Source organism: Lissotriton vulgaris, chromosome 12, assembly GCF_964263255.1.
Source record: "Lissotriton vulgaris chromosome 12, aLisVul1.2, whole genome shotgun sequence".
Lineage (NCBI taxonomy): Eukaryota > Metazoa > Chordata > Amphibia > Caudata > Salamandridae > Lissotriton > Lissotriton vulgaris.
In genome coordinates, this window is record NC_141700.1 from 508318556 (window position 1) to 508334798 (window position 16243).

The 16243-nt window shown below is 43.0% G+C and overlaps 1 protein-coding gene across 1 annotated transcript in view; it reads left to right on the forward strand.

The window, feature by feature from the left end:
• The first annotated feature begins 1178 nt into the window (after positions 1-1178).
• Positions 1179-16243, forward strand: part of PDPR (pyruvate dehydrogenase phosphatase regulatory subunit) — an 811642-nt gene continuing 796577 nt past the window's right edge. The window contains exon 1 of the mRNA XM_086945269.1: positions 1179-1260. The gene's annotated coding sequence lies outside the window, so the exon portion shown is untranslated. The remainder of the gene's footprint in view (positions 1261-16243) is intronic.

The following is a 16243-nucleotide window of genomic DNA, read 5'->3' on the forward strand; positions in this document are numbered from 1 at the left end:
CTCTTCTATCCTTCCGAATCCAAATAACAGACTAACCTGTCCACCACTCAAATTACTTTCATATTTCACTATACTAATTCAACAATAATCTTTTATGGGTTTCGGGGTAGCGTGCTACTCGCTGAAAAAGTGCGTTGACGCCTCGTATGCGGTAGTAAGGGCTATATAAATGCAATTACAATAAAGTATATGTAACTTGTTAGAGTGTTCAGTCTTTCTTGTGTACCATTGTGACTGTATATATGTAACTTGTTATCACGTTTAGTGTATCTTGTGTACCTTATATAACTTTTGTAAAGCGCTCTGACACCTTTGGGTAAAGTTTACGCAATATAAAACTGCATTAAATAAAATAAATATAATATGCTTTAATAAACGCTAGCACACTGTAAATCACTATTGCTACAGCAACATATAGGAAGTATAAAAGACTGAATTAACTGAACAGTGAAGAAAGAGGATATACATCTGATTTGACTGTGGTTACTATGAAGACTCATTCCCTATGGTTCATGGGATATGTAGTCTGTGCTGTTTTTTCATTAAAGGCTGCTGATTTAATAAAGTGAAGAAAGAAATGCATAAACCTCTCCTCCGGTTCTGACATATAATCGAAAGATAGCAAAGGAACAGACATGATTATTTAAAAACGGAATGGAGGCACGAATGTGTTGCCCAGCCTCAAATAAGTGGACAGATTGTTAAAACCCATATTACTCATTTATGGATGAGATGCATCGCGTCTCGCTGCTTTCCTCTTAATTGTACAGTTGACAATGAAAGCGCCACGGATGTGAACCATTGTCTTCCTCAATTAAGCCTGGAGCAGAGGAATATGAAACATTGCAAAACCGCCGAACAGCATGGCGCGAAGTCGGACCCTCTGTATGTGTTCAGCTGGCAGTCTAGGTACGTGTTGGCTGTCTGTACAGTACCTACATGTGACATTGGACTTGCACCTGTCAAACGTTACGTGGGGCGTTCACTTCCGGGAGGCGCATTGCCGGTAGGTAAGAACGGTCTCTTCCGGAGCGGTTGGGCCGTCTATTGTAAGGCGGGTCCTATTCCTTCTAACCAATTAAAGGCTGCATGGGGCGGGGTAGGTGCTGTGCCCCTCCTTGTACCGCCCTGTAGGGTGTCAATCTCCGTAATTCAGCTTTCACATTGGCTCTCCTTGCCTTCAGTTCTGAAAGTAGTTTGGAGTCGAACGCAAGGTAAAGCAATCGGATGTTTAGATCATAGACCAGGCGGAGAAAGGAGGTGAGAGTGTTATGCTGGCGGGGTTGACATTTCATTTGTCTGATTGTCATGTCCTGTTTAAAAGAATAATGAGCTGGCTGGAATTCTCTGGTGTGAGCCAACAGTCTAGTTTGGACGTAGATGATGGTTTGTGTGCCTGTTCAGCTGTCAAGTTTTTACACTGTCCAATTTTCGAGGAGTCTAGATTTTGTAGACAGTGTTGCTGCTGTTTACCATTAAATGTAATGTTTATAAAGTATTCCGCACTTAAATACTCACTAAGCAAGCACCGCTTTCCTAACCTTTTTAAAAAGTATTTTTCCAAACGTTGACATGTATGCTCTGTTGCAGTCGTACACTGGGAGTGCCTCGTATCTGCCGCCACAGTGAGCGTCAATTGTCTTAAACTGCAATTAAACGAAGAAACCTGTCACCCGGGGACACGTAACTCCCACCGAAACGTGTATCAAGTTATTGAAAATAATGTCCACCTTTTTGAGAACAAATAAACCAAACGCAAACCTAATCTACATGAATTGTACTGCTAAAGAATTTCCAGCTCCTTAGACATTTCTACTAATCCCTTAGAAATGTCCACTCACCCCCTAAAAATGTATACTAACTCCCAACAAATATGGCACTGCAGAGAAAAACAGTCGTTCCAGAAAACATTCCACATTAGAAAAATGTGTCTCCTATCTATAACTGGCCACTCCAGCAAACATGCAACAGTCTGAAACTGGGCGCTCCAGCAAGCATGCAACAAACTCTGGAACAAAGCCGGCTCTAGACCGGTGCGACCGCACCGGGCGCTGATTTCGGGTGGGGGCGTCGTGTTTGAAGTATATTATGGTTTGAGAAGCACCTGCTCCCGCGTTCCTGGCCTCGAGCAATTTTAAAGCAACAATAAAAATGTCAAGATAACTCCAATTATTAAAGTTCTTCCTAGAGCGCTATCTAAGCCTTGTCTAGTGGAAGTTTTGACTCAGTGGGTTAATATGCCTGCTGCCAAGAACGTGTACCATGCAGATCACAAAGTGCATATATTGTAAATAGGTCAGTGGGTTACTGCTTTTTTTGGAGAGATCCTTTTGTTACTTGCTGTTTATACGTTAAAATCCTAATATAGAACATTGAGCTGTTGTTAACCGTCCTCAAAGATCTGCATGCAAACTACAAAGTATAGATAAGTGTTATTATTATTAACCTGTACAATACACCTACCTATGCATCCTTTTGTACTACCTTTAGATAAAAAAAAACAAATAATTTCCAGCAATATATGAACACCAGATTCAAATATGCCAGTTATACGCAGAAGGTATATATTTTATACATTTGAAAGGCAGCTCTATATAGCCTCTTTTGTGTGTTATTTACCTTTCAATGGAGTGCCTATAAATTATAACGCGGCATGTCCACCACTCCGGTTCAAACCTGACTAAACTCTTTATGGCTTTCATAAGGTTTTCTTTACTAAGGACATTCGGGAAACGGCCACTACAACGAGGCCGTTTCAACGAAAACCTTAACCACGCATGCATTACAACGCATGCGTGGTTACAACGACAGCCTTTACCACGCATACCTTTACTACGAGGTACGTAGTAAAGGCATGTGTGGTAAAGGGTACAAATAAAAAAAGGGGGGTTAGGGGGGGGCTTCCCCCCCAAAAAAAAACACTAACCTTTAGACTAGAAGGAAGGCAATCGGCGTCGCAGAGGAAGAAAGCGGCCGTTTCTTTTTTTCTACGTATGACGTCACCACGGAAAAAAAACGTGGAGAAGGACAAGCGTGAACATAGCATTCCGAAGTAACGCATGCGTGGTAAAGGCATGCGTTACAACGGAGTTCGTTGAAAGAACATATAACCAGGACATTCTTGCATGATTTAAGCAAATGTAATGATATATTTGAACCTTACTTTTCTTAAAAAATGTTTCGGTCAGTCACTTTGTTTACCCCAGGGTCTTGTTCTGATCTACTGTTGCTGAAGTGTTGGTCTTGTAAACTTTGCATTCGTTGATAGGCCCAGTCAACCAGCTAATGTAGAAACTACTGTAAATCTAGTGGTCGCATCTTAAAGTGATTTCTGAGACCTTCGGTTATGTCATATGAGATGAAAGTCTGGAGGACCTTTTACTTAATAGTTTGGTGATGCAGAATACATTTGTCAGAGTAGCTCTGCGAGTGTGATGTACGATTTTATAACTGATGCTAGTAAATGAGCAATACCAATGAGGGTTAACTCTCCTTTGTGTTTTCCACACCAGCCTGCGACTTAAACAGCGTTAGCATTGTTTCTTGATTACATTTCAGCAGCAGTTTCTTTATCTGTCCACTATATGTAATAGATGTGGAGTGTGAATTGCCCAATCAGTTGGTTACAAACTGTGGCTCATGTCACAGACCTGGGGCCAGATGTACGACAATGTTATTTTGCGAGTTGTTAATTGCGCTCCCTCTGGCCACATGGATAGCAGGGTCACCGCTCTGCTCAGTCCTCCACCCCTCCTCCTACCGCCAAACCATTTTATTACACCCTTTCCGGCCTTTCTACCTGCATGGCAAGCGGTCATCTTAGACAAGTGGTTGTTACAGATTTTGTGGCGGGCTTACAAACATACCTTCTGGTGCCAAAAAAGGACAGGTGTCCTATTGTATATTTTCGTCCTCTGAACGCCTGTCTGAAAAGGAGCAGGCTCAGGATGCTCACCATTGGCCAGGTGTTGCTACCCTGGAGACTGGATGGTAGCGTTCGACATGCACAACTCTTATTTTCATATCCTTGCTCTTGTAAGGCACAGGCATTACCCGCGGTTCATGGTTTGCTCCGAGCACTTTCAGTTTGTTATGCTCCCTTTTGGCCTTACCAGTGTCCCTTGGGTGTTCACAGAAGTGATCGTGATGTCTGCTGCTCTCCTTTGAAAGTTAGGGATCCTATTTTTTTCCTACTTCAACGATTGGCTGTTGAAGGTGAGCTCACCCCATGCAGTCGTGTCCCACCTCCAGACTACAGTGAAACTTTTTAATTCGTTGGGGTTCACTATCAACATGCTGAAGTCACAACTGATTCCTTCCCAAACACTCCCATTCATTGGAGCCGTTCTAAGCAAGGTATAGTTTTGCACCTTCTCTTTGGTGCGGGCAGTTCCCGACGTTCAGGCTATGATCCCGCTGTTTCAGACTCCAGCCTGGATTTCGACGAGACTGACTCTGAGGCTACTGGGTCTGATGGTGTTCTCCATCCTGCTGGTGAAACACACCAGATGTCATATGTGGGCTTTGCATTGGGATCTGAAGTCCCAGTGGGCGCAACATCAGGGTAATATCTCTGACCAGGTCCAGATTTCGGAAGAGATCTGAAGTGGTGGCTATTGAAAAGGGATCTGGTCATTGGCAGACCTCTCTCCCTTCCCCTCCCAGAGCTGACAGTGGGGACTGATGCACCACGTCTGTACTGGGGTGGCCATCTGGGAGTGGTGGAGATCAGAGGACTATGGTCTTCCGCAGACCCCCACCCTCACATCAACTTGTTTGAGTTGCGGGCCACCCGCTTGGCGTAGAAAGCCTTCCTACCATCCATCAAAGGGAAGCTAGTTCACATGTTCACAGATCACACTGCCATGCAGTACTGCAACAAGCAGGGTGAGCTGGTATAGTGGTTTCTGTGATAGGAGACCTTGTGCCTCTGGAAATGGCTGGAACGTCATAATATCCTTGTGGTTGTATAACGCCCGGCAGAAACTCCAAACGCCAATGCAGACATACTCAGCTGCCAATGCATTGTGGACCAAGAATGGCTTTACACCTGGAGGTGGTTTAAGGTTACTTCCAAGAATGGGGAGAAACTTGGCTCAAGCAATTTGCGATCTCCTACAATGCGCAGTATCTTCACTTCTGCGTGCTTGATTTTCAAAAGTAGGTCTTGCTTGGAGACCCATTCCTCTTGGAGTGGAACTTAGGACTCTTGTATGCCTTTCTGGCGATACCACTCCCGCCTCGGGTCCTTAAGAAGATCAGGACTGACTGAGCCCAAGTCATCCTAGTGGCTTTGGACTGGACACAACGACATTGATATCCAGAACTCCTGTGCCTGAGCATCTGTCCTCTGATAAAGCTGCTCCTTCCGGAGGATCTACTTTCACAGTAGCAGGGTCAGTTTCTCCACCTCAACCTCTGCACACTCCATATTCATGCTTGGAGTTTGAGCGGCAACAACTGAACGCTTTTGACCTTACTCCCAAGGTTGTAAATGTTGTTTTGGCATCTAGGTGTTCCTCAACAAAGTCCATATATGCCTGTTAGGCCTACTGGACACCGGGCATTTCCCTGGGAGGCTGGAATGGTGGGGACAGTTTTTAGGTTGAGCTAGACAGTGCATGCACTGTCTCTTCGAGGCCTGCTGTAATCAGTCTGTGGGCAGCAAGGCCATCCTCCTTCTTGCAAATGCTTTTCATTTGTCCATGTCAGTTTCCTTTAAAAATCCTTGCTTGCTAGTTGTCCCTCCTTCCCCTCTTCCCTTCCTCCCACAGAGCAGTACTGTCTCATTCCACCGTGGTTCTTTATCTGTTCTTTGTAGGACTATTTTTTTTTCTTGGTTTCCTGCTCTGTTACTATTTGCCTGTGTTCGGTTTTGGCGCCATAGCTGCTTAGATTTAACTCTTGCACTTCTCCCTCCCACCTACTCTTAATGCCACAGCTGAGTTAGTGCTGCCTAAAGGGCGTGTGTCCTGCTCCCTTGGTTGTATTTTATTTACCCTTTATGCAATTTTCGAACTTGAATGTGAGGTGGGCTTTTTTTGGTAGGAAATTTGTTTGGTTTTGGGCTCCCTTTTAAAGGGGATTGAGTTTGTTTGCTTTCCCTCCACTTGTGACCTCGTGCTCATTGTTGAGTATTCCTCATTTTGTTTCCATGAGGATAGTCATGTATGTACATTTTAATTTTTTCTTTTAATATCAGTTGAAATGTCAATATATGTTAGAGATATGATGAAGATACAAATATCTGTATGTATACTTAATACCATTCTATACATGAATATTTAGTACTAAGACAAAAATTATTTTCAAGTACTTTAGTCAAAAAATGGCTTTACTTAATCATTGCTTTGGGTCTTGTATAATCAGCATGCTTTAAGTTGCTCACATCAGACAGTGCAGGAATTCTACCATTCAGTAGGACTACCTTGGCCGCCATATACAAAGGTGGCTGTGTATGTTCAATATAAACGGTACAATAGGCCAGTCAAATTACGTATTTTAAGTCTTAATTAAACTATTACTATATTATGACTCCACGCTAAACACTACTTTTCGCCACCACATATTCATAAAGGTCATTTACGTCACGCAGCTTGGATTACTTTGGGCTCGACTGTACTTTCTATTGTGGTGGACGCACCAACCCTAGTATTGTTGTACATTGTCTATGTCTATGGAGTGTCTGCCAGAGAGACTGTATTCAGAAGTGGCGGAAGCACTGAGTCCTGAGACCTGGGCGGTGGTGAGGCTGGTTAAAGTGTGACAATATTCAACTGCTGTGCTTATATCCACTTATCTTGCTGCTGCCTCCTTATTCCTGCACTCGCATTGATCGCCGGGCAGCATGAAGGTAACTGTTGATTTCGAGGAGTGCCTGAAAGACTCGCCCCGCTTCAGTTACAAAAGGGCCCTGCTATCCTTTTGTATTTCTCACACTTCTCACCTGTACACTATTGTTGGCAATTTTTGTGTACCCGGGTTAATGGGCAAAGACTGTAGGCTTAGCGGTTGTCTTTAACCCTTTCGATGCTCATGACGAGCTCAGCTCGTCATGATGCACAGTTGAGCTGTGCTGATGACGAGCTGAGCTCGTCATGAATAAAGTATTAAAGCAATTTCCAGCACAGGGGGGGAAAACGCCTAGCAGCCAAGGAGTTAAGACATTGCTCTGAAATGCATGACACACATGTATTGAACTTATTAAAAACGTTTGTTCAAGGGTAGTGCACAATATCATATTAATAAATCTATCATTAACACCAGAACCAAGTCTTGTAACATTGATTGACACCTGGGGCTCAAGAATCATGTTTAAAACGTTCTAAAAATGTATTTGGTTTACTTAAAATCAGGTTATTGATCTGGTTTGGTTCTGGATGAAAGTCAGCCCTTACTTAAATGAACGGTTTCATAGTTTTTCAACCATGTGTGTTTTACATGCCAGTAACTCACTTTTGAAAATGCAACGCTCATGAGGTAGTGGCATTTGGTGTTTTAATCTGCCCAGCGCTAGCTGCTTGACACCCACTGATGCTTTTTAACTTTCACAATCTAATCTGTGCACGCAATGTTTTAAAATAGCACTTTCTTTAGGAATTACGAGGGAAATACCTGTTGAGTGCATTCTTCGTCGGGCTCACTTCAGGTTCTGTCTCCCCGGTCCACCGTGGGTCCCAATCCCGTTTGTGTGGAGGGAGGCCATTTCCGGTTAGACAACGGTTGGCGGTCTAGTCCCCACCCTCACTTCTACATAAATTGTTATGCAGCGCGGAGCGCGCAGCGGACACGCCGGCAGCGCGCCAAAGGCAAGCCCGTCTGCGCCAGGACGTCACCAGGAGCCAGGGACCCTAGCCAATTGCTCGCTCACTGTGGCCCTCCTAAGCATATACACTACACAAGACAACAACTAATACATTTACAGACTAATCTCCTTTCCGTGTGTCGGTGGGAAACTTGGCCTTACCTAGAAGGCCCGTTTGCCTGCCGGGCCTGTCGATTTCAGGCAAACCATCCCTCATCTGACCAGGCTATAGACACTTCTGCTAAATCCACATGGAAGGGATGGAAAAATCTCCTATATAATATTCGATCTTTGCCTTTGTCCTCGGCCCAACCTGAATTGGGTTTTCTAATCGAAACCTGGCTCAAACCCCACTGTGTACCCGCTATAACACTAGGACTACTGGGAAGGGGATAAGATGGTTAGACTAGATAGAACCACAAAAACTGGGGGAGCAATTACCATTGTGCATAAAGAAGGAATTAAGTTCTCCATTTTGGACCAATGTGGGGATGCTAACATGGAGATGCTGGTCTTCAGAATTGAATCCTCCCTGCAAGCTAGTTTGAAAGGGGCGTTAGTCTATCGTCCCCCAGGACCTCTTGCCAACTTTTCTTCAACTGGTCGAACTACTAACTCCATACGTGAACACGTGTAAAAATGTCCTACTCTTCGCAGACTTTAATGTTCACAGTAAATGTCTTTCCAACCCAGATGCACAGTCGCTTCTGACCGACCTATCTCTGCTAGGCCTGTCCCAGCTCAACGAAGGTCCGACTCATATAGCTGGACACACCCTAGATATAATTTTTTCAAACTCTTCTATGATTCAGTGTGAAGCCCCACAACAACTTACTTGGTCTGATCATTCTGTTATAAAATTTGCTATTCAGGACCCCATAGACTTGGAAAAATCCAAACCTATCATATGCTCCTTTCGCAGACAGTGGAAGAAAGTTACGGAGGAAAACTTTCAAACCATCTTTCAGAGGCCCCAAATTCTGATCTCAGATAATATTAAAGAAGCCCTGTCCTAATATAATTTGGCAGTCTGAACAGCCATTGACTATATTGCACCCTTAAAATCTGTCCCTAGCCATCCCAATCGGCCACAGGCAGTTTGGTTTTCAAACCAACTGAGAGTTCAAAAACAACTCTGCAGGAAGTTGGAGAGAATCTGGCGTCTTTCCCATAGTGATACAGAAAAAGAGCAGTTTCAGTCTGCTCTAGCCAGTTATCATAAAAACATTAAAATATCACAGAAAACGTACACGTCTCAGCTAGCCCAGGCTGGCAATTCCTCCAAAACTCTGTACCAAATTCTTCAATCCTTTGTCAATCCTAGAGCCTGTGAAAGCCTAGAGGCCCCCTCCCAATGACTATGCAATGATATTGCTCTTTACTTCGCTCAAAAGATAGAGCTTATTTATGAAAAAAATCACTGAAGGAGGACGTATGTCGCAGACACAGATGATTCGGGATCAGCTTAATCTTACTGATCCTCAGATGTTAGAGAACTTCCCTGCATTTCGTTAATGGAGATTGAATTATTGATTAATAAAATTAAGTCTGGTTCCCCTGCTGATTACATTCCTGCAAAAATTCTTCCATCCTTGACTAAAACTCTGTCTCCTTCTATGCAATCTCTCATCAATCTCTCCCTAAAAGATGTACATGTACCGCTAGAGTGGAAAGTTGCTCAGGTTAGGCCAATCCGTAAGAATGCCAAACTCCCATGGACGGATCTTTCCAACCTCCGCCCTATCTCGCTCCTTCCGTTAACAAGCAAAGTAATGGAAAAACATGTAAATACCCACCACTCTAATTTTGTTGAACAAACTGGATGTCTAGATCCTTCCCAGTCCTGTTTCAGGCCCAAATACAGCACCGAATCAGCATTACTAGCGGTCACAGATAAAATCAGGATGACCCTAGACAATGGCCATTCTATGATTCTGGTGCTATTGGACCTATCCGCAGCGTTCGACACAGTCTCCCATGACATCTTGACTAAAAGATTGGAATAGGTTGGGCTAAGAAAAACGTCCTTTCAATGGATGAGAAGCTTTCTATCTGATCACTCTCAGATTGTTAACCTAGGCCTGTACCGATCGGCCCCCACAAAATTGTCCAAGGGAGTACCTCAAGGCTCATGCTAGAGCCCTACATTATTTAACATCTATATTGCTCCCTTGGCCAATCTCTTGAGGTCCCATGGGTTCATCCCAATATCATATGCCGATGATACCCAATTACTTTTCCCATTCAACAAGTTCACCTCAGCAGTACGGGCGGCCTTCTCCAATGGGATGAGAGCAATATCACACTGGATGAGGAATACTTTCCTCCAGTGTACTGTGGGAAAATCAGAAATCATTATCTTTGGAGAGGCTCCCTTCCTATTTACACCCGACTGGTGGCCCCAAGCTGTCAGTCAAAAATGTGGGGATCCGGCTGGATCAGGCACTTACTCTGTAGGAGCATGCTGCTCAGACTGCTGGGTCTTGTTTCCATGTAATGGGCCTACTCTGCCAAGTTTTCGCTTTGCTTCCTGACTCCTCCCGGAAAACCCTCGTCCAGGCGCTTGTACTAAGTTGCCTTGACTATTGTAACGGCCTGTTAGTTCCCGCCAATGATGTCTCATTTGCTAGATTACAGGTAGTTCAGAACACAGCGGCACGGATGGTCCTTAATGTTCCCTCTAGGACTGCCTCCCGCCCTCTTCTAATGAAACTGCATTGGCTCCCCATTCGTCAAAGGGTCAAGTTTAAAATCTGCTGCACCATCCATATGGCATTGATTAACTCGGGCCCTTCTTACCTTTCTGAGAGATTCATGCCTTATGCCCCCCTTGAGATCTCTCCTCTCGAGTACCAAACCTCTGTTGGTGGTGCAGCGAGTAAGAAGAGCAAGACTAGGAGGAAGGGCTCTCTCTCATCTTGGCCCCCACTACTGGAATGAGCTGCCTCTACCTCTGAGACAGTGTTTAGACCATCTACAATTCAGGAAGCTGCTTAAAACCACTCTTTTCCGCACCTGTTAACTTGCTGGAGCCACACATTACCCTCATGTTCTGTTCAAGCACAGAGATACCCCTTCGGGGGTCGATTCTAGCGCTTTATAAGCAAATAAATAAATAAATATATAATTATAGATAAGGTCTCCTTTTTTGTGCATTTAATCAGGTCATTAACCCATTATCAAGATAAACAAATCTATTATTTCGATCTAATAATATGACCTTAAATAAAATTACATTGTAGCAGACTTCAACAATTTATTAATACAATGTGCCAACAGGCTTTGTGAAAATAATTTTTAAAACAATGTGCGTCCATGCTCCGTTCTCAATAAAATTGTCACTGTTTCTGAACTAAATTAAATTTAGAAAAAGAAAGCTATGTTCCTGTTACATTTGAGTTTTAATGTGGCACTAATATATAGTTGTTTATGGTACAAATGTGCATTAAATGGCAAGGTTGTTTTAATTATGCAACATAAACACCAAAACATTGTTGTGGTGTTGAAGTAATTATTTGTCGATACAAGGTGAATTATCACCTTTTCTATACGCATAATTTATTTAACATTGCACCAATTTTTGTTTTCCATGCTGCATAATTCCAATGTCCCTGGTGTTTAGTGTGATTTTGCACAATGTTGCCAATTTGAAACAATGAACCAGAAAAAACAGAAAAAAATAAAGTGTAGACTCAAGGAACGCACTTGGCGAGCCTCCTATAGCTCTGAACATAAGATCGAATATGGCTTAGCACTAAAAGAATATAAGGGAGCAATAATAGCTGCTAAGACAACCTATTTTACATCTAAAATTGGGTAGCCTCAAACTCCCCCAAAGAACTGTTTAAAACGGGAACTGCTCTGTCTCAATGTCTGATAGACACTGTCTTTGCCCCTGACCAAGCCTTTGTGGATAACCTTGCGGTTTTCTTTCAGACAAAGGTCAAAATGTCTATGAGGCACTTTCAATTTCAGCAGAGGTCAACAGTAGGAACTCTATTGAGACATGGGAAAAACACTCTTGTCAAGGTAGTCTAACCCAATTCACTAGTCTGGATGGAAAGCAAGTGGTAGACATACTTTCACAAACTAAGTCAGGGTCTCCACTTGATCCCTACCCCCATACATCTTACATCTAACTAGGGATCATGTAGGCTCTTCACTGACCCCATTACTAAATCTAGTCATTGGAACAGGGTGTTTTCCTGCAGGATGGAAAATGGCCTGTATTAGGTCTATTCTAAAAAAAAACCCATCTCTTGAACCGTTGGAGGCCGAAAACTACCACCCCATATCTGGTTTACCTCTGCCCTCTAAGGTCTTGGAGAAAGCTATCAATCTGGAATGGACTGCTTTCCTTGAGGATAATAACATCCTCGATTCCACCCAGCATGGTTTCTGAGCTCGACACTCTACAGAGACAGCTCTAATCATGGCTACAGAGGAGATTCGAAGGGTGCTCGATGAGGGAGGCATGACGGCCTTTATACTGCTAGACCTCACGGCAGCTTTTGACACTGTAAACAATACAGTGTTAATAAATAGGCTACAGTCTGTGGGAGTCAGTGGGAAGGCCCTGACCCTTTTTACTTTTTTTTTTTTTTTTTTTTTTTTTACTCCAGGGAACAAATAATATTTTTGGAAGGCCTCAGATCGGTACGGTTCACCCTCCCGGGTGGAGTCCCCCAAGGTTCGGCACTTTCACCCACCTTGTTTAATATTTACCTAACCCCATTGGCAAGACTAATTAAAAGTTATGGTCTTGCGCTCGTATCTTATGCTGGCGACACGCAATTGGTGGTGTCGGTTACTCAAAACGATAGTAGTCAGCAGAACGGTTCCGAGACTGCCTTTCCTCTGTGAAGTCATGGATGAATGTCAACTTTTTTAAAACTTACACCGAAAATACTGAGATTCTGGAATTTGGCAATAAACCTTCAATCTGGAATCAGTGTTGGTGGCCCCCAGAAACCGGCACTTGTCCGTCGCCGGTGTCTAAGGCCAGAAACCTTGGTTTTCATTGACAAAAATCTTACTTGCGCCCCTCAAATAAATCAAGTTGTCTCCGCCTGCTTTCTTACACTCAAGATATTGCGTAAATGTCTATTTTTCCAGTTTTCCCTCAGGAAAACGATGGTTGGCGCGCTAATCTTATCGAGGATCGATTATTGCAGTGCGCTTTATTTGGGCCCCGGAGTGAAACCGCTTAATAAGCTTCAGTCACTTCAAAATGCTGCAGCTCGAGTGTTGTATGGTCTATCTACTAAGTACCACTCCACCTCGGCTAGCGTTAAACTACTACACTGGCTTCCGGTTAGACGACAGGTGGCTTTTAAAGCCCGATGCTTAGTGCATAAAGCCCTCTATGAAGGAGGGGCGGAAGATGTACAATCACTATTTCCCCAATACATTCCTTCGTGCTGCTTAAGGGCTATGGACAATGGGTTGGTTCTTCCTCCCAAGATGAAGAGTTAGTTAGGGAGGTAAACGTTTTTCATTCCTGGCGACCAAACTATGGAACTCCTTTCCCGTCTCGCTCCGTCTTTAGTCTTCTCACACTATCTTTAGGAAAGCTATTAAAACCAGGCTCTTTACACAACGCTAATTTTTAGTCTAGTTCTCAGTTCACTCTACCCAGCGCCAAGACGCCTCGGCAAAAGCGCGCTCTATAAATACCCTCTGTCAGTCAGTCAGTCAGCATGGTCCGTTTGAGACATAATAAGATGTTTTCATCCATAAATTTATTAAATAGAAATCCATACAATCTTTCATAACCATCTGATCCTACCGGGAACTTTTTTGCATTTGCAAAATGGTTGATATATATCTGTTTGGGACATAAAGAAATATATTGAGCCGTAAATAAATAATTTACTTAGAAATCCACTCCACATCACACAATTCCACATCACATAATTCAACAACAAACAAATCCAATACAGCCCATCTCTCCATTGTACTTCCAGCAACCCTATCATCTCTCCACAACACACCAACTACCCCTCTCATCTCTCCCCTACACTCCCACTACCCCCTCGTCTCCCAATTCCTTTCTCATACCTCCCTATCTATAATACCTGCTTACACATGCTAACTTATACCTCCTTGCCAGGGCCGGTCCTAGGATTTGTGGGACCCCGGGCAAAATAGGAACATGCGAGGCCCTTACAATTTGCATAAGATTTAACCTGACCGGAAGTGTCCTCATCGGAGGTAATATCAAGTAGACATTAATTATATGGCATTGTTTGAAGCCGCTTTGCAAGAAGCTACTTACCCAGTTTGCATGTAAGTAAAATGGTTAGCAATAACACTAATAATCCTAATAAAATACATACATAAATTTGAAATCTCTCATAAGTGGAAATACATTAAATGAATTGAACTTAGTTATTGTTCTCTTGAACGGGATGAATGAAAATAATTTGCAAACCGAGCATTCTGGCACTAAGAGCTCCAAAGGAGAGGTGTAGACTTTACTAATGTGGAGAAAGGACAGTTTTAAGTGTTTTTCCAAAAGATTGAAGTCACGTCATAGCTTAAGAGAGAGAGTCCAAGTCCAGCACAACTAGAAAGAAGAAGGATCTGCCCCAAATCAGGGTCATCTAAATTTTAGGATGGCACACGAGTTTGGTTGGCAAAGAGTATAGGATTCTGGAATTAACAGTACGGAGTGCTGTCAAAAGAGAGAACCTTTTTAATGCGGTGCACAGTTACAAATGGAAAGTGCCTTGCAGATGTAGGGTTTCAAAACCAAAAACACAGCAGAAAGGTGAGAAGAAATAACATTGCGATGCAGCAGTCTCAGATGAGGAGCCTAGCACTGTCCTGAATGATTTGAAGGCGTACTGAATGCTAAAATGCGGGAAGCCCAAAAGAGAGGGCATTTGCATAATCTAGTGAGAAGATAACTGACTGTACAACAGCTTCACTGCAGTGAGAGGGGAGAAAAAGGATGATTTTATGTTGCTTATGGATGTAGGAAAAGCAAGTGGATGAAACCTGGTTAATCTGTTCTGGAAAAAAAGAGAAGATGATGGAACATGAAGCCAAGATTTTTTTGCTGACTCCACCAATGTGAGCAATTAACCCAGCTCCACCAGCCACCAAAGAGAACATCATATGGTATGAGATCCTTTAAAAATGAGAACTCTTGATTTGTCACTTTTTGGTTTTAATGAATTTGTCTTCATTCGGAAATCGACTATTAGCATACAAATCCAAACATATTCTTGGGCAAAGACCAGATTGCCACTGAGGGAAGAGATGTTTGGGTATCTGTATGCACAGGATATCAGCAAGAAACCAAAGCACTGTATGAGTAAGACTAACTGGGAATTATATAGATTGAACAGTGGATACCCAATTAATTCCACAAGTCTGAGGTTTAGAACATAATAGACGTAGGTGGTGAGTGGAGTGTTTCAGATTTCTCAAATCGGATAGAGGAAAACCACAGCGGGGGATACTTACATTCCAGGTTGTCCTAAATGATTTATAAGCACTGGCTGGGAAACCGTGTCAAATGTGGTGCTAAGCTTCAGAAGTATTAAGGCTGCTCTAACTCTACAATAAAGAATCTGACACAAATCATCTGATAGAGCACAAATACTATTTCAAACTCCTAGGTTTGTCAGAAGCCGGCACATTGTCAATGAGGAAATTACTTTTTATGAAAGAGATTTGGAAGTTGACTTTTTTTTTTCTATGATTCAAATTTCTCTTGCTGGTTCTGACCCTTCTAACTTCCACCTCTCCCCTCCTGCCTCACCCGCCCAACCTCTGACATCTTTCAATGGTCCTGCTTTCTTCCATCCATCTCGCACCAACACTTCTCTCTCCACTCTGCTTATGTTCCCTTGCTGGTTCTGTCTCTCTTATATCCACACATCTTATCCATACACTCCGCTTCAACTCTCATCTCTCCCCAGCCTCATTACTTCTTTCCTTGTTCTGCTTCATTTGCCTTCCATCTTCCTGAAGCATCTTATCTTTTCTTGTTGATGCTGACCCTTTTATATCCATCTTCGCCTCAATGCTCTACTCTTTTTTTCTCATCTTTCCCTCTGCTTTCAGTGATTGAATCCAGAAATATAAGACAACAACTGACTTGCATCTAAAAACAGCGAGGGGTATTGTTTTTTTCAATGGCTGTTAGCTGTTTAAGATAAATGAGTAACAATTCACACATTTGCACAGAACACCAACTGCAACTGGAAAACGGGACCGTTGCTCTGTGTGCTCTGCAGAGATGCCATGTTTCGAATGCTCATGTATTCTCTGCACCATTTTGACCCACAGACAGGCACAGTGTGAAAGTTGTTCTGCCATTAGCCTCAACTCCAAACCACTCAAATGTAGCCTGTTAGGAACACCTTGAGGTGACTCACTACGATGTGTGCCCCATACAACAGTAATATGCTGTGAAATGATATACAG